The 25498-nt window shown below is 40.9% G+C and overlaps 2 pseudogenes; both read right to left on the bottom strand.

Annotated features, from left to right (window-relative positions):
• Positions 1-2120: 2120 nt before the first annotated feature.
• LOC107538154 (mucolipin-1-like) lies at positions 2121-9108 on the bottom strand (annotated as a pseudogene).
• An 8719-nt stretch (positions 9109-17827) lies between these two features.
• On the bottom strand, positions 17828-19930 carry LOC107538170 (uncharacterized; annotated as a pseudogene).
• Between the last annotated feature and the right edge of the window lie 5568 nt (positions 19931-25498).

The raw sequence follows: 25498 nt of genomic DNA on the forward strand, positions 1-25498 counted from the left end.
TGTAGACTAACATTCTTTCAACATCTCATTTTATATACCTAGTATGTTATTCAGAGTGCTCAATATCAGCATGTTTCACATGACAGGCTCTCAGTAAATTCAGTGTGTATATACAGTTCTTGCTTTTCACAGTACCTTGTTAACAGAAATTCATGCAATTGTGTCCTTCCTTTGCCTTGCCTGGTAGAGAACCATGCAAAGTGAGAACAAGGTTCCAATACGAATGTGCTGAACAAAGCAAAAACTACCCTTTGCTTCTTAAAATGTGCCCAGCTTTCTTCCATGCCTTTTTTTCCCTATTAGTACAGGAAACATTGATCACAGGTCCTCATGGGAAACTGAGTCCTCTAAACGCCTAGGTTGTATCATCAGCCCATTGTCAGCTGCTTAGGACGCCAAATACTAAGTCCTGAGGTGTCGTGCTTTAACCAAATCTGAAAGTAGAGGAGACACCCAGCAGACGTAGGACACTAATCAAAATGAGGAAAGAGATGTTTGAGAAAATCTGAAAAGTTACACAATGTTTGAGATCTAGCAACTTCCTAGATTGTAAATAAGAAATCTTAACAATGATTTAAAAAATCATCCCCCAATCCCAAACCCTAGTGGGACAGTATGGTGAATGTCTGGATAGTGAGAAAATATATTCTAGTTACTGGGAAAAGTCCACTGAAAAATAATACCTGGTTTATATATAGTTATTTTGTGATCGAGGGAATGGTAACCTAATCCCTAAGAGAATCATGCAAAATGCAATCCTTTGAATATGGCTTCTTTCACTTAGCATATTTTAAAGTCATTCGTATTGCAACATATATGAATAGTTTTGTTCCCTTTTTTGCTGAATAGTATTCTATTGTATGGATATGTCACATTTTGTTTATTCTTTCACTCGCTGATGGGCATCTAGATTGTTTCTAGATTTGGCTTTTATAATTGATATTGCTGTAAACATTTGCATATGAATCTTTCTGTGGACATCTGTTTTCATGTCTTTAGGAGAAATACCCGGAGTAGAATTCCTGGGTCACATGGGAAGTTGATGTTTAACCTTCTAAGAAGTGAATTTCAACCAGTGTGTCATGGCAGGCACATGGGTGTGCCACAAGAATTTTTAAAACATGTAATACCTGACTATTTAGTTCAAAAGAAACACAGTAATTCACATAAATGGGTTTTTAAATAAGATTCTTCTCAAAATAAACTTACGATCTCCAGCGATTTACACAAATATTTTCAGAATGTTTTATCAAAATGACCACCCATTAATCTTCACTGTGTACTTCAAAGTGCTGGGCTGGTGGTGTCACCTACATGGAAGGGGAGATGTGAGTAGTCCCCACTCTGCAGTGTGCAGGTGGACACAGCCCTCCTGCTACTCTAAAATTTTGCTTCTTCAGATATAAAATTGCTGGGTGGCCTAGATAGCCTATAAGAGACCTTTCAAAAGGATCTAAGTCAGCTTGAGACTCCACCTTGAGCAGACACTTAGGGTGGTAAAAGAAATGCATGAAAGTGGTGGGTGAAGCATTTCTTACCTTTTGATGCCATCACTCGAAACCCTTCTGCACTGCGTTTCAGGAAATCTTTGATATTTTCATTTAAAGGCTAATATTGGCAAATGAGGCATCTAAAAATGAAACTTTGGGTGAAAATATAGAAAGGCCATGCCAAGTTTGGGTAGAAAAACAACGCACCACCGTATCAACCCAGGACTTTCTGCCTCTGAATTCTAAGAACCATCAATGTGGTCTCAAGAAGCATATTCAAGCCATTCAACGAAGATCTATGGAGTGCAGCACACCTATCCAGAATGGGTTTCCTGAAATCCTCCAGGCAGTCGCCTTTCATGAAACTGGTTGTAACAGAAAGGATGTAAGAGAATTAAGTGCAGGGTAGGATTTTTTTTCCTTTACAGATCAGAAAAGACTTATCCAAAGAGAGTGATGGCTTCTCATTTTCTGTGCCCTAAAAATAATACATACATCATTCTAGCAATCCAGCACACTGCCCTTTTTTTCCAAAACCCATCACTTTATTTTCCTAGTAAGGCAGCCATGCGTTATAGATCTTAAGCACATGACAGTCGCGTGATTTCTTCAGTAAGCCAAGTATTTCTGTTACGAGAAAGGGGACCTGGCCCTTGGTGGGTCTGCATAGGGCCAGCCGGTGGTATGTGGCTTCTTGACTTTGTGCAGGAAAAATTTCACAACATGAGTCCCGATGGTTATTCCCGAGGGAACATTTATTAATGCTGGGGACAGTAAAACAAGAAAGGGCTTAGCACAGGCGAAGCAACAGAAGAGCCTAAGCTGGGCCCCCCTGGCTCTCAGGGAAGCTGAGAAAAGGAAACCTTGGGGTCAGGTTCAGGGGATTAGCCTGCAACGAGCTGCCTCTGCCCCCTGCTGTTCTGGTTGCAAGTTTCGTGGGGTCCCTTAGAGTTTAGGAGACGCGTGCCTATGCGGGAAGAAGAGGGGAAGGGGAATGGTGGTGGGGGTGCTCCCCAAAGGGAGAGCACACCGGGTCCTTTGTCTTGAGCATATATGGATTATTTTTGTTAAAAGTCTCTCACCACATATATTTGGGGCAACTATCATCAAATAAATTGATGACTGTTATGTATTTCTTTGAAGTGGAAATTATTTTAAAGCTGAGGCAGATGAGGGAGTCAAAAACTATGATTTGTTTTTGATGAAACATGTGAATCATGGTCTCAGAGTTAGAAGACAGATTAGTCTTCTTGTAGGACCCTGGATCTAATGCAGGAATTCCATCTGCAACATCCCTAGTGGAAAATCCTAGTAGCTCAGGCAAGAGGCAGTCCTCTTCTTAATACTGCTTCAAGATCCAAATCAAGAAGTAATTCCTGCCTAGCTGGTTGGGCATGGACCTATGCGCCAGGAGATCCGGGTTGGATTCCCGGTCAGAGCCCTGGTTACAGGCTCGATCCCCAGCAGGGGGCATGCAGGAGGCAGCTGATCAATGATTCTCTCTCACCATTGATGTTTCTCTCTCTCCCCCTCTCCTCTTTCTCTAAAATCAATAAAAACTTTTTTTTTTAAAAGAAGCAATTCCTACATGATGATCTCCCTGATGGGTATGTTAGGACTTCTTTTAATCAGAGAACAGTTTTACGTAGAGCCAATCTCACATTTTTTCTCTTTCTCTTATTTTCTATGCAGCCTTCTTGTGATAATGGGAGGTGATACATTGCCTACATGATGAGATGAAGTGAGGTACTCAGTGTGCAATTTAAAACTTAAGAATTGTTTGTCAGTGGAGTTTCCCATTTAATGTTTTCAAACCTCAGTTGACTGGAGGTAACTGAAACCTAATGTGGTCCTTCTCAGTCTCTGTTGTCCAGAGGTAAACGCCAGCCTCATCCTTGGGGCCTAGAATTTTCACAGCTATATTGAAACCAGCTAACAGTATCTTATCTGAGGGTAGTTGTTAGTTGGTCGTCTTGTGAGGGAGACTTTTTCTTCTCCTCTCCTCCTCCTGGGTCTGCCATGGGTGTAAACAGTATGCTCTTGCCCGTCTCCTATTAGACTTGAAGTTCCTTGAGGGCAGAGTTTGTGTTTAATTTAGGTTTTTATCCCGATGAGTTCTGTTTGGATATTGCATATAACTAACCACAGGAACTCAGTTCTGGATCACATAAGCTTCCCAGGTCGTCTTTCAGGAACCTTGCATTTTGGTTAGTTGTCTGGATGCTGAATGTGGTACCATCAGAACGAGAACAGAGCTATATTTTCCCTTCACCCAGACAACACCTAGGAACACAAACATACAGGCTCTTCCTATGAGAAACTCACTTATTGGATGACTGGTGCCACCTCTTCCATTGACCTGGAGGCTGAAACTCCAAGACCAAGGCACTGGCATGGTCACATTCTGGTGAAAGTCCTCCTCCTGGTTCATATCCAGCACCTTCTTGTTATTTCCTCATGTGGTGGAAGAGCCAAAATTTTGATGAAATCTAAATTTTGAAAATTTTGCTTGTGCTTTTGGTGCCATAGCAAAAAATCCATTGCCAAATCCAAAGTCATGAAGATGTTCCCCTATGTTTTATTTTAAGATTTTTACAATTGTAGGTCTTATATCACATCATCAATACATTCCGAGTTAATTTTTGTATATGGCATGTGGTAAGAGTCTGACTTCATTCTTTTGTATATGGCCATCCAGTTGTCCTGTCGTTATTTTTCCACCTATTGAATGATTTGGGTACCCTCATTATAAATCAGTTGGCCACAGATACACTGTTTTATTTCTGGATTCTCAATTCTATTTCATTGGTCAATATGTCTATTGTTATGCCCACATCGAGTGTTTTGGTTTCCGTAGCTTTGCAGTAGATTTTGAAATAGGTGCTGTAAATCCTTCAACTTGGATCATTTTTATTTCTTGGCACCTCAGTGCTCATGCAATTCCTTGTGAATTTGAGGATTGGCTTTTCCATTTCTATAAAATAGGGCATTAAATTTTTGATAGGGATTTTTATTGAATCTGTAGGCTGCTTTAGGTAGTATGTCAAATTAACATTATCAAACTCAGGAATACAAAATGTCTTTCCATTTATTTCAGTTTTCTTTAATATCCTTTAGCAATGTTTATAATTGTCAGTGTAGAAGTCTTTAATCTCCTTGATTAAATTTATTCCTAGGTATTCTTTTAGATGCTATTGTCAACAGAATTGTTTTCTCAATTTCCCTTTTGAGTTGTGCATTGCTGCTGTACAGAAATAGAAATTCTTTGTGTGTTGTTTGTATTCTGCAAGTTTGCTAAGTTCATTTATTAGCTCTAGTAGTTTTTTATAGTTTAATAGCAAACTTACAGTAACAGCACAGAGACAGACAACTTTAAAAACATTTACTTGCATTTAGGACAACTTAGATAAGTACAGTGAATGGATAGAATCTACTGTATGATAAAAATGCTGCAAACACCATTTAGTTGCCATCAATAAAAAATTTACTTGGTTTTTAATAAATCTAAATTCTGGCATTGTCCAGAAAAATTTAACAGGTTTATTATTGTTACAGAGTTGAACTGCTGAAAATTACAGAGTGGTTGAAAGCAGACATTTCTCTCTTGTTCCTGTTTTTAGGGGGAATGGTTTTAGTTTTTGCCCATTGAGTGTGATGTTGGCTGTAGGTTTGCCATATTTGGCCTTCATTGTGTTGAGGTATGATCCCTCTATTCCCATGTTGCTGAGAGTTTTTATCAAAAATGGGTGTTGGATTCTGTCTACTGCTTTTTGTGCATCTATTGATAGGATCATGGGATTTTTGTCTTTCAGTTTGTTTATGTGATGTATCACATTTACTGACTTATGAATATTGTGCCAGCCTTGCATCCCTGGAATAAATCCCACTTGGTCATGGTGATAGTGAGAAAGGGCACATAATGAGAATAGAGCCACAGGTGTTTAATAATTACTCACCTTACTAACTATAGATAAGTTTTCTTACAGACCCTGGGAAAATGAAGGATGAAACAAGGTAGTAAAAAGATAAGGTGCCTTGGTGGGTCCATTACTCAGAAAAGAAATACATTTTGAGAACAGACCAAGGACAGGATACGCTTTGATTTGGTTCCTGTGCTGGGACCCTGACCCGCCTCTGGGAGTTTGCCTCAGGAATGCTGACCACACTTTGATCTCAGGAACAGGCTGAGCTGTTTGTAACATAGAAGGTTAGCCACCTGGTTATTGGACTTTGAGCTCCTGAAGGCTGTACTGCAGACCCAACCCTCGCTTTTCTCTGTTACACTTGTAGCTCAAAGCTGCACATAGCCTGTCTTCTCCCTCATTGGTATATAATTAGCCAACTGGCAAGGAGAGTCAGAGCAGAATTTCCAGGGTGACAGACTGCTCTCCCGTTTTTGCGGTCAATAATGGAGTAAATGCTCATATATGATTCAACCCTGTCTCTCCTTAATTTGGCCCAAGTAGTGACAGGTAGCCTTGGACCCCTTGTGTCGGGTTTCAATGGTATATAATCTTTTTAATATATTACTGGATCCAATCTTCTAATATTTTGTAGAGGATGTTAGCATCTATGTTCATCAGGGATATTGGCCTGTAATTCTTTCTTTGGAGGGTCTTTATCTGGTTTTAGAATTAGGCTAATCTTGGCCTCATAAAAAGAGCTTGAAAGTGTTCCTTCCTCTTGGATTTTTTGGAATACTTTGAGGAGGATAGGGGTTAGTTCTTCTTTGAATGTTTCGTAAAACTCCCCTGTGGAGCCATCCAGACCAGGGCTTTTGTTTGCTGGGAGCTTTTTTATTACTGCTTCAATTTCATCAGTTGTTGTTAGCTTACTCAGGTTTTCTGATTCTTCATGATTCAGTTTTGGAAGATTGTATTTTTCTAGGAATGTGTCCATTCTGTCCATGTTGTCCAGCTTGTGGGCATATAGTTGTTCATAGTATTTTCGTACAATTCTTCATATATCTGTGGTGTCAGTTGTTACTTCACCTCTTTCGTTTCTGATTTTGTTTATTTGAGTTCTCTCTTTGTTTCTTGATGAGTCTGGCTAAAGGTTCATTAATCTTACTCATCTTTTCAAAGAACCAGCTCTTGGTTTCATTGATTTTTTTGTTTTTTTTTTTTAGTCTCTAATTTATTTCTGCTCTGATCTTTATTATTTCCTTTCTTCTACTTACTCTGGGCTTATCTTATTGTTCCCCTTCTAATTTTTTAAGTTGTAGGGTTTATTAGAAATTTTTCTTGCCAGGCTGGGCGTGGCTCAGCAGTTGAGCATCGACCTAGGATCCAGGAGATCACGGTTCAGTTCTCAGTCAGGGCACATGCCAGGGTTGCAGACTCAATCTGCAGTCAGGGTCGTGCAGAAGGCAGCCGGTCAATGATGACTCTCTCATCATTGATGTTTCCATCTCTCTCCCTCTCCCTTCCTCTCTCCGAAATCAATAAAGATATATTTTAAAAATTGTTTTCTTGTTTTTTGAGCTAGGCCTGTAGTGCTATGAATTCCCTCTCAGGACTACTTTCACTGTGTTCCATAGGTTTTGGATTGTTGTGTGTTCATTTTCATTTGTTTCCAAGAAGTTTTTAATTTCTTCCTTGATCTCTTTGGTAACCCATTCATTGTTTAATAACATGTTATTTAGCCTCCATGTGTTTGAATGTTTTTGAGTGTTTTTACTGTAGTTGATTTCTAATTTCATGCCATTGTGATCTGAGAAGATGCTTGATATGATTGCAGTCTTCTTGAACTTGCAGAGACTTGTTTTGTGTCCCAACATGTGGTCTGTCTTTGAGAGTGTCCCATGTGCACTTGAGAAGAATGTGTATTCTGCAGCTTTGGGGTGAAATATTCTGTAGATGTCAATTTTTGTGATCTAGTGTGTCATTTAGAGTCACTGTTTCTTCTTTTTTTTATTTTCCCATTTTATTGACCCTACCCCTGTCCCACCCCAGCGTCCGATTCAACTGGCCCATGCCCTCACAGGGTGCTGCAGAGAGTCAGTCCTTAAAAACAAACCCTAAAAATAAATAGGCAAGGATCTCCCCAGTCCAGGGTCCTGGGGCTAATACCCTGCGCCACCTGGGGCTTGAAGGCGTGGTAGGCACTGGTGATGAGTGCGATGAAGAGGCTCAACACCATGTAGGTGAAGGGGCTGATGAAGCAGTAAAGGTAGATCTGGGAGAAGAGCCGGACGAGGCTGCTGCGGCCCTGCTGCCTCTGCATTGCCGCTCACGTCACGAACATGTCATCTCCACTGATGAGCGAGAATAGCACCCCGACGCCTTGGACCATGAGCGGAACTTCACATGGTAGGGCCCCAGTACCATCCAGGTGCAGAAGCAATAGCCCAAGTAGATGACAGCCACACAGCAGCAGAGTCGCATGACGCTGGGCAGGGCCACCTGCAGCCTAGTGATGGGGCTGTTGTACTTACAGAAGGAGGTCAGGTAGTGATGACACCGACCCAGACGAGCAGCGTTGAGGTGCCCAGGAGGATGCTGCAGACGTCGTAGCTGGCCAAGTCCTTAGCTTCATTGCCATTTCAGTGCCCCAGATGGTGAGCGCATCATTGGTGATCAACAGGATGTACCAGACGTTGACAAATTGCAGCCGCTCCCACAGGCTGATGGCCTGTCCCTGCTGCTGCCACATGAACCCCACAAACTCATTCTGCAGCAGGAAGCCAGGAGCAGGGAGCAGGCGCACAGCAGGAAGGAGAGGGAGCAGGTGAGGCTCACTCCCATGTAAACAGGAGCGGAAGCTGTGGTCTCCCTGCCTGAAGGTGCTGGGGTGCTTACACTCCTGGGGTGGGCCTGGGCCTCCAGGCTGGTGGATGCCTTATTGTCAAATGTGATCAGGATCCTGAAGGTGTAGCAGTCTGGGGTCTCATTGGTGATCAGGCTTTGAAGGTTGATGGTCTTCAGCTGAAAGTGGATGGTGACGTTGATCAGCTTGTGGAATTTGAGCATGAGGTTCTTGTAAGGGGCGTTGCCATCCAAGGGGGAGAAATCATCACTGGGGGGCAGAAGGGATCTCTCAGGGGGGTCCACCAGGATGCAATCAGTGATGACCATTGAGTCGATGTCAAAGGTGTCATTGGCTGGGTCCACGTGGCCGCGGTGGTAGTGCCGCTGGCAGAGGGCCAGGGCTGAGCCATTGGCCCAGGGGCTGCCCTGCCCTGTACATATGCTAGCGGCCCAGGGACACATCAGGGAGCATCAGATACTGGTCCACAGTGTAGAAGATAGCCTGGTAGAGACACTTCTGTGTACAGGCTGCGAAGGTGTCATCTGCCCCATCAGAGTAGCCCAGAAGGAAGAGGTGGCGGAGGCAATGGTGTTCTCCTCTTGGAATGTCACTGCCAGCTGGTTGCTGAGCCTGAACAGAATGAGCTGCAGAGTGACTACCAAGATCTTAACCACTTGAAGCATCAACTTAAAGGGCTTGCGGCCCTTGGCCCAAAATTTGTCACAGGGGTTCATGAAGAGGTACTTGAGACAATGGCGGAGGTTTCCTCTTCCACAGGGGTTGGAGGGGCCGGCAAAGCCCCAGCCTGGGTCCCATACCCGAGGCTGGGGCTCAGGAGGTGCTCGGTTTCTGAGTCGCGCTGGTCCATAGGGCTGCCATACCTGCGGGGGGGAGCGCCCACCTCTGTCATCGCTGTCCCGCTCCCTCGCGGTGCAGCTTCAAACCCCGAGTCACTGTTTCTTTATTGATTTTTTGGTGTGGAAGACCTACCCAGTGAAGCCACTGGGTGTTAAAGTCCCCTACTATGACTGTATTGTTGTTGATATCTCCCTTAAAATCCTCCATAAGTTTTTAAATATATTTAGGTGCTCCTATATTGGGTGCATATATGTTTACTAGGCTTATATCCTCTTGTATCAATCCCTTTAATATTATGTAGTGGCCTTTATTGTTTCTTGTGATGGCCATCATTTTGAAGTCTATTTTGTCAGATATGAGTATTGCTACCCCAGCTTTTTTTTTTTATTACCATTTGCATGGAAATTATTTTCCATACCATAACTTTGGTCCTGTGTGAGTCTCTTCTTCTGAGATGGGTCTCTTGTAGACAGCATATATATGGGTCATGTTTTCTTATCCATTAAGTTAACATATGTCTTTTGATTGGAGCATTGAATCCTTTTACATTTAAGGTTATTACTGGTAGATACTTATTACCATCTTAATTCTTTATGCCTATGCCTCTCTCTCTATTTATTATTATTATTACAGCAGTACCTTTAACATTTCTTGCATTGCTGGTTTGGTGGTGATAAACTCCTTTAGCCATTTTTAGTCTTGGAAACTCTTTATTTCACCATCTATTTTGAATGGTAGCCTTGCTGGATAGAGTAGTCTTGGTTTCAGATCCTTGCTTTTCATTACCTTGAATACTTCAAGCCATTCCCTTCTGGCCTGTAGAGTTCCTGATAAGAAATCAGCTGACTGCCTTATGGGAGCTCCTTTGTAGTTAACAGATTGCTTTTCTCTTACTGCCTTTAAGATTCTCTCTTTGTCTTGAATTTTTGTCATTTTAATTATGATGTGTCTGGTCATAGACCTCTTTGGGTTCTTCTTGCTTGGGACTCTCTGTGCCTTTTGAATTTGTGTGACTTTTTCCTTTACCAGGTTAGGGAAGTTTCTGCCATTATTTCTTCAAACAGGTTCTCTTGCACACTTTCTTCTCATTTTGCTACTCCCCTGATGTGAATATTGTTACATCTCATGTTGTCCCACAGCTCCCTTAAACTGTCTTCCTGTTTTTTCATTGTTTTTTTCTTTTTGGTTCTCTGATTGAATGATTTTTTTCTATCCTGTCTTCTAAGTTGCTGATCCGATCCTTAGCTTCCTCTAATCTGCTGTTTATTCCTTTCAATATGTTTTTATTTCTGCTGTCATTCTTCATTTCCAACTGATCATTTTTTATAGTTTCTATATTTTTTCTCATGCTGTTGAGCATCCTGATAATCATTACTCTGAACTCTATATCTGATAATTTACTTATCTTCATTTCATTTAGCTATTCTTCTGGAGAATTCTCTTGTTCTTTCATTTGGGGCGTATTTTTTTGTTTCCCCATTTTGGCTGGCTGCTTGGATTTGCTTCCATGTATTAGGTAGATCTGCTATTACTTCCAGTCTTTTTGAGGGTTGCTGGTGCAGGCCAATGTCAAATGCTTTTCTACTGGCCCTGAGTACTCTGTTTGGAGCTAGCAGTGATCCACAGCTTGTGGCTCCTTCTGTTTGGGCTTGGTACATTTGGAAAGGACAGAGATGCTCACTAAGGTATGCTTTTCCTAGCCCCAGGTCCAGAAGCAGATCAGGAAAAGACTCAAAGCACCCAAAGATCCACCTCTGCCTGCAGGCCGATTGTTATTTTGAGTCTCTTAATGAGCCTCGGTCTGTAGATCACAGCAAGGTGTAAACTCCATAGGGTGAGGCAAGTGGTTTTCCAACGGGTGGAACAACTGCTTCCACCACAGGCAAAAGCTGCCTGGTTGGTAAAGGTCTCCCTGAGAAAGATGTCCTCTGCAATATGGGGGAATGACTCAGCAGAAGAAACCAGGCAGCTGCTTTCTGAGCTCTATCCCCAGAACTACCAACCCTGGATTCTCCTCAGACAGCTCTAGACCACTTTGCCCTCCTCCACTGGAGCCCAAGGTGAGTGACTGCACACAAAATTTTGTGTGTTTCCCCTTTAAAAGGGTGCTTGTATTTCTTGCCTCCTCTCCCTGGCTGACAGATACCCCACTGCTTTTCACAGCCAGATCTTATGTAGGGATCTTTCTCAGTTCTGGTGCTCTGGGCTGGGGAGCCCAGCTTAGGGTTTAGACCCCAGAGTTCTCAGTGGGAACCCCAAGCAGCTGAAATATCCCTCCAGAAATTTAGCTTCTGCCTGTGGTAGCCCAGCTAGCCCTCTTGCTCCTCCACACTTCCTACTAGCCTCTGTGTAGTCTCCACTTTTCCTCCTTGGTTATAAGGGTTCTCTGCAGCTAGTCTTCAGTTGGTTATTCAAGATAGTTTTTCTATATCTTAGTAGTAATTCCAGTTTAGTCCTGGGAGATTGTCATTATAGCTTCCACTTAATCCAGCACCATCTTGGAATCCCAGGTGCTGGGATTTTGATGAAGTTTGCATTGAATGTGAATAGATCAAGTTGAGAAGAACTGACATCTTCATATCAAGCTTCTCTATCCATAATATGGACTATTGAGATCTTCTTTGGTTTCTTTGAGCAGAGATCTGTAGTTTCCCTCATATAGATATTATGAAATTTTAAAAAAAGATTTATACCTAAGAATTTTACTTTACTAGGAGCTAATATAAATCTTGCAGTAGTTTTAATTTCAAAATCCATTTGTTCTTGGCTGGTATATAGGAAAGCAGTTGACTTTTGTACATTAACCTTGTATCCACAGCTTCAATGTAATCATGTTAGTTCCAGAAAGTCCTTGTTGATTCCTTGGGGTTTTCTACCTAGATAGTTAGATCATCTGCAGACAAAGACAGTTTTATTTCTTCTTCCCCAATATATTTCTTTTATTTCCTTTTCTTGTCTTCTTACATTAGCTAGGCATTCCAGTATGATATTGAATAGGAGTGCTGAGAGAGGACATCCTTGCCTTGTTTCTGATCTTAGCAGGACAGCGTTGAGTTTCTCATCATTAAATACGATGTTAGCTGTAGAATTTGCACTCTTTATTTAAGCATAGCCACAATTATTTCCAGAGGGTATCAGTTTAGCACATTCTTACCCTAAACCAAATAAAATTGATATTGTTTAATGCCATCTAATATCTAGTAAGTGTTCGATTGATATGTCTCCTAAGTCTCCCTTGATTCCATAAGAGTATTTGCATGCTCTAGCTCATGCTCCCTTTCTCTCCCTTATCAACTCTCTCCATTAACTTGTTGAAGGCTTTACTTTTTAAGAAAATTACAAATATGTCAATTCACCCCTCAGTATTTCAACTGCATTTCTTGACTCATTTTTCTCTGTACTAGAATATCAAGATCACACTGAACAATATTCACAATAATTCTCTAACATCATTTAACACCTAGTTCATTTTGAACTGACATTCAGAGTCCCCAAAATGTTCATTTATGCAAACAAGGCCTGTAGATGACATCTGAAGAATGGTTTCTCTCTTAAGTAGCTTTGCATTAAGAAAAATCTCCCCTGTTAAAAGTTTCTTTATGAAATTTACTTGCTGAAGATCTGGGCCATTTGCTGACTACACATTCTTAAATTTCAAGATACATTTCAATTCTTGGGAACCTAGTCTTTGATATGTAAGTGGAGGGGAGGTTGAAATAAGGTTATGGCTTCCACCCTGCTTCAAGTCTCTCCCAACACTCTGTGCTTTGACTTTCCTGGGCCTTGTCCTTTGGCCTCAGGGCAGATGTGGATGGGGAACTTCTGTTTTCACTATGTTAGGTCACTTTATTTCTCAATATGAATGCTCACCTATGGTCACTCTGAGGCCCTTTACTCTTTATCGAGTCCACGCAGTGACAAAGTCTCACCAGCTGCTGGGGGCTTCATTTCCCAAACAGGCATTGGGGTTAAGCCTCCTGCTGGACCAGCTCTAGGGGCTTTATTTACAGGACGTTGGTTAAGGATGAGCTACTGCAATGCTCTACAATCTGCCTTCCGTACCACCCCTCACTCCTGCTGAACTGGGATGCTACCTGGAGGGGTAGCCTCCTAAGTACCCCCCATGTCTCTTCTCTTCCCCCAGCTCTGTCTGTACAACATGACTCTTCTCTTGGATGAGCATGAGGAATATGGCTCCAGGGCTCCTGACAACCAGGGATGAGGTGAGTCCTGAAATTCCTTTCTAGCTCTTGCAGGATGCACCCATTGCCTTGTCTTGTCCTAACACCTTGCTGGTATTAGGCCGTACCTAGCCTGACCTTGGAGGTGGGGCCCATCTTACCTGGAGCCGTCTCTTGGACTCCTCTGCTTCATTCACAAGTCAGGCATTCACCAAGTAGGAAACTTTGATTGAAGTTAAGTTAAAAATAGTGGATATTCGTGCTTATCTGCCTAGCAATATCCAGGGCCCAATAAAGTGGAAGAAAGCTTTTGAGGGAGGAACTGACTGTGCTCCCTGACAACCCCCTAATGGACTACGCAAGGTGAAGAGCTGAGGGAAGGCATTTCTGTTGAAATGGGGCAGGAACCATAGTGTGTCTCAGAGTCTGGGTGACTGACAATCTGTCCCTCACCATATGGGAAGTGTGGAGCTGCCAGTGGCCTTTGGTCACATCAGTTTTCTCTGTGTAGAGGTTAGGGTGCTGAACTGCTGTCGCTTGTGACTCATGGGTAGATTTAGTTTGGCTGGACCCATGCTTTATATTTATATTGGAAGATTGCATCTAAAGGTCTGGATTTCCAACTTCTCTGAGAACAGAGTCCTACATCTACACTCCTGGTGGATGACTTGTGGCTGGAGCCAAACAGTGTCTCCACAGTGTAGTCACACTGCTTTCGCCCCAAGGCTGAGGCGCCTGCTACACTCACTCTTTATTTGCCTGGCCCTTGAAAGTTGTGCCTTCACCCCCTCTGAGCCTGGGTGGAGAAAGTTCAGGTAGGAAATAAATAGTAACTGAATGAATATATGTCCTAACAGAAAGATTTTCTAATCTAAGACGGCAGCATGGGAACTTGTCATAACCAAATGGAGTTAACATTTACTGACCACCTAAATAGTTGCCGCTGGGGAACTTCTATGCTGGTTGTGTCCATTATACAACATAGTGTCAACTGTGCTAATTCAGATTTGTATTCCCTGTTCTATAAATATATCAAAAGATTTTTTTTTTTGCAAGAAAATCTGAACTTGATGTTAATACTGGGCTCATATGGTAGCTATTTGCCTGTTACTGTGTAAGTTAAAAATGTCTATGGCTTTGATGTTATCCAACATCACTGAGAAGCTGTGTGTCCCTCAACTGTTAAACATTTTATACCTGTGGATAAATGTGTATGTAGTGCATGCAATTCAGAATGCTCCCTATCATAACAGGGAAATTTTTCTTTTGTACGTTTCACTTTCCCATTTCTGGTGTTAATAAAGAAGCATTCTTGGCCAGACTGGAATGCTCTACCAGCTTACTTTTCCCGTCCCTACTCTGCCACTTCCTGTGGGACCCTTAGCATACCCTGAACTGAATCCTGTCTATGACCAACATCTCTCGATAAACAATTTTTCCTTTGATTCACTTCCTTGTGAAAGATGGATGCCAGGTATGAGCATCTGAGTGGGTTAGTTTTTTAAGGTGAAGTTTCCATACCTGTAAGAGTGTCAGACATTCAATATACTTGTTTCATAAAGAGACCACTATATTAACTAATTTTGAAAGAATGAAGGAACAAAGGGGTTTGTTTTGCTGTTTGTTATTTGAGGCACACAAATTACATATGTTAGGACTCTTTAAATTGCATTTCCAGGTACTTTATATGTGTCAGATCTCAATTATATAGAATATTCTGGCCGACATATACAACATGACACTTAGCCAATTCTGTTTATAGCTTTTTCCTGAAAGGAGAAATTGGAATAATGTATTTCTACCAACAGTCCCTTCAGATGTTTCTAACATGCACTTCAAAACTCTTCCAGTCTCTACCCAACACAGAATTTCAAAGCTACTTCCACACTTTTAGGTGTTTGTTATAGTAGCGCCCCACTCTCAGAACCAAAATCTGAATTGGTCTGCTGGGGCTGCCATAAAAAAATACCTAACTTATGGCTTAAACAACAGAAATTAATTTCTCATAGTTCTCGAGCCTGATAAGTCTAGGATCAAGGTGCCAGCTGACTCGGTTCCTGGTGAGGGCTCTCTTCCTGGCTTGCAGATGGCTGTCTTCTCCTTACGTGCTCATGTGGCAGAGAGAGTGGCTATAAGCTCTGGTGTCTTCTTTTTTCTTGTAAGGCTCCAGCCTATTGTATCAGGGCCCCACCTTTATGACCTCATTTAACCTTACTTCCTTGGAGGCCATATTGTTATTGGAGTAATTGGGTGTCCTGTTCCCCACTGGGGGCTTAGGGTGGAGTTCTTATGATATCTCGAGGAAAAAAAAATTCCTGGGTCTTGCCTAGAAAACTGAGTGATTTTTATTTGCATTGATATACAATCCTCGGTTTCCAAAGACCAATTTTCCTTAGTCCAGTTACAGAAGAAGTGTAGCTGGGATTGGAGTAGAGCTAGATGCAGAGTCAGAGTCCAGAGTTTTCTTTCCATGTTGGAACTGGGTCCAGTTCAGCACCAGGCTAGCAGCAGTCCATTAGTTTATTGTGTGTGTGGGTCTTAAGACCAAGGTAAAAACAGTGAGAAAATGGTTGTATTGCCCTAAGGATAAAAATATAGATCGCAGAATAGAATTGAGAGCTCAGAAAAAATAATCCTCACATATGTGGTCAGTTGGTTTTTGGCAAGGGTGCCAAGTCCATTCAGTTGGAAAAAGACCATCTATACAAGTGGTGTTTGGACCACTGGATATCCACAGCTAAAAGAACACACTTAAGATAATGAAACATTAGAAAGCCTCTGCAAAGAAACAAGTTATGGTGAATAATTATATGGAAAGTTCAGAATTGAAAAATACTTACCTGAAGGAAAAGCTCAGGAGATGAGCTTACTAGCAGATTTGAGGTAACAGAAATGAATGAACTAAAGGATAGAACAATATAAATTACTCAATCTGTACAACTGGGAGAAAATATACTGGGGAGAAAATGAACAGTCTTGAGGACTGTGGGAGTAGAGCAAAATATCTAGCAGTTGTGCCTCTATAGTTCTGGAGAAGTGAAGGACAACAAAGTATAAGAAGAATAAATTTCTATCACCCATACTTTTATGTGTAATAAGTGTTTTGTTTTATTTAGTTGAAGTTGTTGTATTTGATATTGTTTGGGGTGATTGGTTGCCTCCCATATGCTCCCTGACCATGGCCAGGAATTGAGCCTGTAACCAAGGTATGTGCCCATGGCTGGAATTGAACCTGAGACCCTTCATTCCACAGGCTGACACTCTAATCACTCAGCCAATCTGGCTAGGGCTAACCAGATTTTGTTTTGTTTTGCTTTTTTGAGGAATCTCTTGATTTTTATTAGCAAATATCTACCATAGAAACACTGAATAACAACAGCAACAAAAACAAAACATTAGGGGGAAAAATCCCTGGATAGACAGCATAACATAGGTTAAAAACATGGACTCTGGAGCTGAATAATCTCAGTGCCACTCCTTACTAGCTGTGTCCTTAGGTTGGTTTCTCAACATCCCTGCCTCCGTTTCTCTGTTTGCAAAACTGGGATGATAATGGCACCTACCTCATAGAACTAAGGGGATTGATCAGGTTAGTAATTGAAAAGCATGTGGTAAGTGCTGTATGTGTTTGTAAAACTTAAAAAAAAATTTTAATTAACTGAGTTAATTTATCCATGGGTCTTTCCATTCCTTATCCATATACATTTTTAGATGTAATAGTAGATATGTATATACAACTCTGCTCTTTGTTATTCCTTCAGGTTATGTTTTCTGATGCAGTGTCCATAATTGTAACTTACGGTGATTGCCTAAAACAAATCACAAACGAATGTCCAAAAATGCAGTAATGAGTAAACCATGAACACCGACACACTGCATTAGTATTGTCACCTTTTGTCCCAACAACATAAGTCTCATACTTCTAGGCAATAACCTTTCCACTATTAGTGATCTCATTTAGTGATCTTTTCTAAGGTTAATCTTGATCAATAGTAAATGTCCCATTCAATATTATTTTTTCTTAAATTATTATTTCTTAAATAGGAATATTCTATTCCTTAAAGGGTACCCAGACCCTTCCCCTTATAAAATCAAAGTCTGTGTTTCCATAATTATGCACAGAATGTTACTGTAAAACTTCCCATCCAATACTACAGCTTGATGCAAAACAGTGTATTATCAGCTGAAACACATTTCCTAGCACAAGGTTTTTCCCTTACCAATGCGCTCTGATCCACAATTATTTGAGATCTCTTACTAAAAGTTGTCTCATTCTCTACCTTGAAGTTTCTCAAGCAGGATTCCTGGTGGACCATAAGAGGAGTTTGTAGTTTTCTTTGCTTTAATTATCTAAAGTTAAATAAGGGCTATATAACTGCTAACCTTTCCTCCATTGTTTTCATTTATTCGTTTCTTCTAAGAAGGTATTTTGTATTGAGTAGTAAGGGGAAGTTTTACTGAACTCTTACTAAAAATCAACCCCTCCTGATTATACTTACAGGGCTTTTTCAATGTGTTATCAAATGTACAATGAAAGAAAACTTCTCATCAGTTCAGTTCACAGACTTTCTCTTCACTGTAACTCCTCTGGTATTGAAGAGGAGCTGAGTGGCCATTATAGGATTTTCTACAGTCATTGCATATAAAGCAATTCTCTCCACTGTGCATGCTCTGATGAATAATAAGAGAATTCTTACAGAAATCCTTCCCAAATGATTACATTTATAGGGTTTTTCTCCAGTATGGTTTCTCAGATGTACAATAAGGGAAGAATTCTCATTAAATGCTTTTCCACATTCATTACATCTATATGGTTTCTTTCCAGTGTGAGTTCTCTGGTGAGCAGTCAGGTGAGAGCTACAGTTAAAGGATCTTTCACACTGATTACACTTATTGGACTTCTCACCCATGTGAATTCTCCAATGAGCAATAATGTGACAGCTCTGGCTGAAGGATTTCCCACATTTATTGCACTCATACGGCTTTTCTCCAGTGTGAGTCCTTTGATCATGAGCCATCTGGCTACAGGATTTCCATATTTATTATATTTATAGGGCTTAATGCCCGAATGAGTTCATGTTTAGTGAGAAATGAACATTCTCTGAATATTTTGCCGCATTCCTGACAGTTATTGGGTTTCTCTCCCATGTGAGTTCTCTGATGGGCAATAAGGTGAGAGCTCCAGCTGAAGGATTTTCCACATTCAGTACATTTTTATGGTTTTGCTCCAGAGTGAGTTCTTTCATGTTTGCTAAGAGCTGATTAATTCCTAAAAACTTTTTCACATTCGTCACATTTAAAGGGCTTTTCTCCAGTATGCATTGTCATGTGGGCAATAAGATGGGAGCTCCAGCTGAAAGATTTCCCACATTCAGTACATTCAAAAAGTTTCTCTCCAGTCTGAGTTCTCTGATGTCCAATAAGATGGGAGTTCCAGTTGACTTTCCACATTCATTACATACGAAAGGCTTCTCTCTTGTATGAGTTCTCGTATGCACAATAAGATGAGAATTCCAGCTGAAGGCTTTTCCACATTATTGCATTCATAGAGTTTTATTCCGGTGTGAGACCATTCATGTTTAGTAAGGGCTGAACACCTGAAAACTTTCCCACATTTATCATATTCATAGAATTTCTCTCCAGCATGAGTTTTCTTATGTTGGCTAAGGCAAGAACTCCAGATGAAAGACGTTCCACATTCATTGTATTCATAGGGTTTTTCTGCATTGTAAGTGCTTATATGTTGAGTGGGCAATGAGTCATACCCAAAGACTTTCTCCCATTCATTGTATTTATATACGTTTTCTACAGTGCCAATTTTTTGATGCTCCGTAAAGGATGAGAAGTAAAAGATATTCTCATATTCTTTGTAACTATACTGGTTTTCTCCAATATGAGGTCTTGGATGTTCAATAAATGATGGGCTCTGGTTAAAGATTTGATGGCATTCCTTATATTCATAGAGTTTTCCTTCTGTATGCATTCCCTTATAATCACCAAAAGCAGTACATGATTGAAAGATTTAACAGCATCAGAACATTTGTAAAGGTTATCTCCAGTTTGCACCCTTGTAGGGTGAATAGGTTGCATGGACTGGTAGAAGGCTGTGTCATAATCATTTTCACAGGTAATCTTATCTGTATACATTATGGCCGGGTTATACCTCCAACTTTTAGCATTTGTATCAGGATCATAGTCATGTTCTAGCTGAGAAACTCTCTGAGGTGGAATAATGTTTAAGCTCTGGATACACTCTGCCCCAAGTTCACAGAACTCAGAGCCTCTTTGAGAGAGTACTTGCTTTTGCATGAAGACCATCTGCCTCCTAGCTGTACTCCAGTTCACATGGTGCATTTGTAATTGTTCTTCACATCCCAGAATTTCTAACCTGGAGAACCAAGGATTATCCCACACTTACTGTTCCAACTTTATGCTATGGGATTTTTCTTCCTCAAAAATGCTATGTGTTGAGATCAACGCTTTGCTTTCAGGATTTCTCACCATTTCCAGACAGGTGCTCTGAGGACATGCATGCTCCACCAACCATGGCTCTCCTCCTCGCTCCAGCAGGGAGATTACCTTGGGTTTGGTGATCTGATTCCCCACAGAGAGCAGGTGCCTGAAAGTCTCCAGCATCACGTCACAGTACAGGGTCCTCTGAACAGGATCCAGCTGACCCCACTCTTCCTGGGTGAAGTCCACAGCCATGTCCTGGAAGGTCACTGGTTCCTCCTGAGGCATCAGCTGGATCCTGCTCCTCCAGGGCTCGGGACCTCCCCGAGCATCTTGAGCCTCTGGCCCAAACCACTTGCGCAGCACCAGGCAGGCTGTGAGGCCTCAGGAGCTGAGTGAAGAGCTGTGGGAGCTCCTTAGGACAGGGGTCAAACTTGTCCTTGCTCCCCTCTCAGCAAGGACAACACTCACCAGAGAACGTCAGCCTGAATCTACACTGGACCTGGGCTGTTGGGAGCTTGGCAGCCATGCTCCCCACCTCAGGAGTCTCCTCCCCATGCCAGGCAGAGTCCTGGTTCTTTGGGTCCAGTCCCTGGCCGTAACAAGCACTGCTGGGAGAGGCCACACCACCATAGCCAATGTGGCCAATGAGAACACAGGCTCTTGACTCACTCCAGGAGGCCCACAGGTCAACAGCTGCTGTCTCCCAGGGCTGATTGGTAAGACACCTGGTACCAGCCACTCATTATGGTGGTTAGTAGTCTTCAACATAAGCTCATCTACAAGCTAGCTGACTGTGTTAAGGCCTTTGACTGCCATAGCTGAATCCAAGCATACCCCCCAAAATTAAAAAATTCCAAGGGCATGGCACCACAGTTATGCTGTGGCATGGGCTGACTAGTCATTATCCCACTGACATGTCTTATTTAAGGGAAAAAGGTGGGTGATTTTAGGTAAGATGGCCCTGAAGTAAGAACCAGACACCATTTATGGCCCAGTTTAGAGACCCCCACATGTAATGGGCCTGGGTGAGAAGAGGGACACGTGTTGGGTGGGTTGCTGGTTTCTTGGAAGTAGGTAGTTAAGAAATGATAATGGCTGTGATATGCCTACTGGCTGGAATTGATTTGACTTAATGGTGTACAGATAATTTTATGTACTATGTCTAATCAAACATGTTGTGAATATTCATGGAGTTGAGCATTTTATGTTTGGTAATCTATGTATTATGTAAATAAATATGTTAATGTACTTATATGCATGGGGTAAATAATTTAATGAGCGATTATACATGTAATGCATATAATATGCAGCATACAACTTAGTGCACAATTATACATAGGCCAGTTGAGACAATACATGGGCAGAAAATAGAATTTATGGTTTTAAAAAATTTAATACAGATGAAGCACATTAACTTTATTGGTTTACATGATAAGTTGCATTCGAGGGTAGATGGTCAAGGAGTAGTTTAAGTGGAATTTCATCTTTGGGTGCCGGCGGTGAGACTCACGCTTCTTCCTTGAGTCTTTGGGGGAACTGTTCTTCCCCTTCTCTGGTTTACGAGACCAAGATAATAAATATACTACATAGACTCTTCATTTTAGTGAATGATTTTCTATGAGGCTAGCTAATGGTATTAAGAATAGGATAGTGAGCCTGGTTGGCTTGGCTCAGCAGTTGAGCATCTACCTACGATCCAGGAGGTAAAGGTTCAATTCTCAGTCAGGGTACATGCCTGAGTTGTGGGCTCGATCCCCAGCAGGGTACATGTAGGAGGCAGCTGATCAATGACTCTCTCTCATCATTGATGTTTCTCTCTCTCTCCCTTCCTCTTTCTGAAATCAATAAAAATATATTTTAAAAAATTAGGATAGTGTAGAAATATAGGATTGATGCTAACTGGCCAATAATAATATATGAGTGTTCTGGTTGGACTCCAGTTCATGTTAAAGTTAACAAATTGGCTGCTGGTAGTCAAAATAAGCATTGGCTGAGTGGATGGAAGTTCTACTATGCTGTTTAGAGGTGTGGAGTAATGGGATAATAGCTAAAATTAGGATTGAGAGAATGAGAGCTAGTATGCCTCCTAACTTATTTGGAATTGGACATAAGATTGCATAGGCTAATAGAATATATCATTCTGGCTTCATGTGTGCAGGGGTACTGAGTGGATTTGCTGGAGTGTAGTTATCAGGGTCTCCTAGAAGACCAGAGGAGGATAACACTAATGCAAGGAGTGTTAGCATATAAGTAAAAATCCTAGAATATCTTTGATTGTGTAGTATGGGTAGAAGGAGATTATATCTATATAGCATGGAATTCCTGTTGGGTTATTAGATTCTACTTCATGTAAGAATAGAAGGTGAACTATTACTGTGGTTGAAATAATAAATGGAAGTAAGAAGTGAAAAGTGAAAAACCAGGTAAGGGTGGCCTTATCTAGTGAAAACCCCCCTCAAATTCACTCTAGGAGGTCTGTTCCCATGTAGGGAATTGTGGAGAGTAGATTTGTAATTACCGTTGCCCCTCAAAAGGATATTTGTCCTCACAGTAGTACATAGCCTATAAATGCTGTTGCCATTACAGCGAACAGTAAAATAATTCCAATGTCTCTCTGAAAGTATAGGATCCATGGTAGAGTCCTCATCCTATATGTAGATAAAGACATAAAAAAACATAAAAAATATAGAAACTCCATTTGCACATAAACAGCGGAGGAGTCCACCATAAGTTACATCTTAACAAATGCAGGTTACAGAGTTCAGTGTGGTGGCCATATCAAATGAGTAGTGTAGAGCTAGGAACAGTCCAATTAGATTTGAACAGGTAGGCATGCTCCTAAGAGGGCACCAAGGTTTCATCAGGAAGAGATGTTTGGTGGGGCTGGGAGGCCAATTAATGAGCTACTAATAATCTTAGCCGGGTGGGTGTTTTTCGAATGTTGGTCATTACTGTTCTTGTGGTTGAAATACCATAGTGATTTTTCATATCGTTGGTTGTGGATAGAATCCATGTGAGAATAATGATAACATATATTGTATTTATTTTAAGTACTATTTTTGTGGTTGGTTTTGTAGGATTTTGAAACCTGTGCCAATTTATGGGGGACTTGGGTTGTGGGGAGTGGGGTTGTGGTATTGTAATAAATTTTGATGGCTCTTTCTTAGATCTGATGGTGTTTTTAATTTACTTGGGAGGAATGGCTGTGGTTTTTAGCTATACAACTACAATGGCTACTGAACAGTATCCTGAGGTATGAGTTTCTAATAACACCATTCTAGGGTCTCTCCTAATTGCTTTGGCCATAGAGTTTGTGTTAATTCTAGATGTATTGAAAGACGAAGAGGTGGAAATAGTTTTTATGTTCAATAGAATAAGGATTGAGTTATTATGGCAATGGTGAGTCTGAGTTTTTTAATAAAGAAGCTACAGGTATTGCTGCTTTATGTAGTTATGGTATTTGATTAGTAGTGGTTACTGGCTGATCTTTGATAATTGGTGTTGTAGTTATTAAAGAGACTACTCATGGAAACGAAATATAATTAGGCTTAGGGTCAGAGTAATTTGGAATGAGAGAAAATATATTTTGATTAGACCTTTTGGTCAGATACTAATGTCGAAGTGTTTAATTGAAAATAAGAAAAAAATAGCCCCGGCCAGCATGGCTCAGTGGTTGAGCCTCCACCTAGGATCCAGGGGATCTCAGGTTTCGGGCTCCATCCCCAGCAGGGGGCGTGCAGGAGGCAACCAATCAATGACTCTCATCATTGATGTTTCTATCTCTCCCTTTCTCTCTCTGAAATCTATAAAGATTTTTTTTTAAAAAAGAAAAGACAAAAGTAAACAAACAAAAAGACAATAAGAGATCGATTTTGGCAATTCGTTTTCTCGTCAAACTAGGTCTAATAAAAGAGATGCTGATTTTTGGCTTGCTGATAAATTCATGTAGACAGTGAGTGATAGTTGAGAAATACCCAAGAAGAATTAGAGAATTTGAATGTGGTTGAAGGATAATTGAATTTTAGGTTTTGTGTTGTGATGTTAAGTTCAAAGGTTATAACAAACCCTACCACAGTTACAATCAAAGTTGCTAGTTTTAGATAAGGAGCTATGGTTATTTATGGGATGGTTGTGGGAGTAATATTATTGGAGATTAAAAATCCAGCAAAGATGCTCCCAGTTAAGAGAGGTTAATGGATTTATTAATAAGGAGTTGTTTTCATTAATGAAAATTAACATAAGAAAGCGAAGCTGTCCTAGTAGTGTGAAGAAAATAATTCAGGCACCATAGACAGCTGTCAGGGATGTGGCAGTAAGAGTAATTAGTAGGGCTCAGGCATTGTTTTCTGACGTGTTATCGGTTTCAATGATTAGATCTTTGTGTAAAACTCTGTTAGGACTTCCAATAATTAGTGAGGTAGTGGTAAAGGGTAGTGCTTTAAATAGGCCTCCTATTTTTCGAATATCTGGCTCATCACCTTGACCGTGAATGATGGAACCAGAGCATAAGAATAGCATGGCCTTAAAGAATACATGTGTGCAGATATGAAGGAGTGCTAAGCACAGTTAATTGATGCCAAGAGTAACTATTATTAGGCCTAGTTGACTTGAGGTGAAGAAAGCTACAATTTTTTTTATGTCATTTTGAGTTAGGGCACAGATTGCTATAAAGAGTGTGGTAATTGCTTCTAAGCATATAATTATTGTTTGAATTAACTTATTGTTTTCTGTCAGTGGATAAAATCGAATTAATAGGAAAAGGTCTGCTAAAACTATTGTGCTTGAGTGGAGTAGGGCTGAGACAGGTGTTGGGCCTTCTGTGGTGGAGGACAGTCATGGATGTAAGCCGAATTGAGCTTATTTCCCGGTAGCAGCCAGAAGCAGGCCTACAAGTGGGAAACAGGTATTTTCTAGGTTAAGTAGGAAGATCTGTTGTAGTTCTCATATATTGGATTTTGATATAGTAAATCCAGTGTCTCCAATGCAGTTGTGTAGAATTGCCTGTAGAGTCAGTGTGTGCTTGGCTGTATTACCAGCCGATGAGTAAGTAGGATATAATTCCCACTCCCTCTCAGCTGGTAAATAGTTGGAAGAGTTTATTAGCTGTAGCTAAAATCAGTATTGTAATGGGGAATATTAAAAGATATTTGAAGAATCAGTTAATATTAAGGCCTGAGTGTATATATCATATTGAAAATTCTATAATCATGTAACAAATAATGCTGCTGGTACAAATACTATTGAGAAGTCGTCTAGTTTAAAGCTAAGGGATAGAGCTATAGATTGGATTGTTATTCAGCGTCAGTTGGAGATGACTATTTCTTTTTCTTTTTTTAAATATATCTTTATTGATTTCAGAGAGAGGAAAGGAGAGGGAGAGAGAGATAGAAACATCAATGATAGAGAATCATTGATTGGCTGCCTCGAGCCCACAACCTGGGCATGGGCCCTGACCGGGAATCGAACCTAGATTGCCTGGATCCTAGGTCAACGCTCAACTGCTGAGCCACGCCCGGCCAGGCTGGAGATGACTATTTCTTGGCTGTAGTGAATAAATAGTATGGTAGGAATTAGGCTAATAATAAAAGAATATGAGATGATTGTTTTTAGATAGTTTTGGTAGAGAGTGTGTTTTTGAATATTAGAGGCAGTTACTAGGACTGGTATAATTAGTATGATTAATGACATTATTATTGAGGTAGAAAATATATTTATTACTTTTACTTGGAGTTGCACCAATTTTTTGGTTCCTCAGACCAGTGT

This window comes from Miniopterus natalensis, chromosome 12 (genome assembly GCF_054644295.1).
Source record: "Miniopterus natalensis isolate mMinNat1 chromosome 12, mMinNat1.hap1, whole genome shotgun sequence".
Lineage (NCBI taxonomy): Eukaryota > Metazoa > Chordata > Mammalia > Chiroptera > Miniopteridae > Miniopterus > Miniopterus natalensis.